This window comes from Gopherus evgoodei, unplaced genomic scaffold (assembly GCF_007399415.2).
Source record: "Gopherus evgoodei ecotype Sinaloan lineage unplaced genomic scaffold, rGopEvg1_v1.p scaffold_310_arrow_ctg1, whole genome shotgun sequence".
In the NCBI taxonomy this organism is placed as follows: domain Eukaryota; kingdom Metazoa; phylum Chordata; order Testudines; family Testudinidae; genus Gopherus; species Gopherus evgoodei.
Genome location: NW_022059973.1, coordinates 12081 through 13590, shown reverse-complemented (window position 1 = coordinate 13590; position 1510 = coordinate 12081).

The following is a 1510-nucleotide window of genomic DNA, read 5'->3' as shown; positions in this document are numbered from 1 at the left end:
CCCTCCCCAGCTCTGCTAGGAAAATGGGGAGTGGCCATTCCTGCGGGGACTGGGCAGTGGGTTGTCTCCCCAGCTCTGCGAGGGGACTACGGAGCGGCCATTCCAGCGGGGGCTGGGCCTGCCTTCCCTCCCAGCTCTGTCAGGAGACTGGGGAGTGGCCGTTCCAGCGGGGGCGAGGTGCTGCCTTCTCTCCCCAGGTTTGACGGTACTGCCTGTGGGAGCCAGTTGAGGTCACTCAATCAGGGTGAAATGCATAAAAAACAGGGCAGACAAATCCCAAACACTGGTGGTTATTCCAATACTTAGATTTACTAAGGCAGCACAAAACAGCTTCTATAGTACCTCAATGGTTACTTAGAATTTCAAACCATGCAGTTTCCTTCAAGTGCCCAACCTCGGGCATCCTTAATAAACCTCTCTCATGGTATAAATCCCCACTCTGAATCTTAGCGTCCAAAAGATGGGGTACCAGCATGAATTCCTCTAAGCTCAATTACCAGCTTAGAACCTGTAGCGCTGCCACCAACCAGGATTTCCAGTGCCTGGTACACTCTGGTCCCCCCAAAACCTTGCCCGGGGACCCCCAAGACCCAGACCCTCTGGATCTTAACACAAGGAAAGGAAAACCTTTCCCTCACCGTTGCCTCTCCCAGGCTTCCCCTCCCTGGGTTACCCTGGAAGATCACTGTGATTCAAACTCCTTGAATCTTAAAATAGAGAGGAAAATTCACCTTGCCCCCTCCTTCTCTCTCCCCCTCCCAGACTCTCCCTGAGAGAGAAAGTAATCTTAACACAGAGAGAAATTAACCTCTTTTCCCCCCTTCCCTCCTTTCCCCCTCCAATTCCCTGGTGAAGCCAGACCCCATCCACTGCGGTCTCACACCGGAATAAAAACAAACAAACAATCAGGTTCTTAAACAATAAACTCTTAATTAAAGAGAGATAAACAGTAAAAATTATCTTTGTAAATTTAAAATGGAATATGTACAGGGTCTTTCAGCTATAGACACTGGGAATATCCTCCCAGCCTAAGTATACAAGTACAAATTAAAATCCTTTCAGCAAAATACAAATTTGAACTCCTTCCAGCCAAATACACATTTGAACTTCTCCCAGCCAAATACACATTTGTAAATAAAGAAAACAACCATAAGCCTAACTCGCCTTATCACCTAGTACTTACTATTCTGGACATATAAGAGACTGTGTCAGGAATATTGGAGAGAAACCTGGTTGAACGTCTGGTCACTCAGAACCCAGAGAGAACAACAACCAACAACTAACAGCACACACAAAAACTTCCCTCCCTCAGGATTTGAAAGTATCCTGTCCCCTAATTGGTCCTCTGATCAGATGACAGCCAGGCTCACTGATCTTGTTAACCCTTTCCAGGCAAAAGAGATATGAAGTACTCCTGTTCTATTAACTCTTACTTATCTGTTTATGACAATCTCTTACTTCCATGCCAAGCCTCGGTTCTGACATAATTGGTGAGCTCGTCACCTCCTCC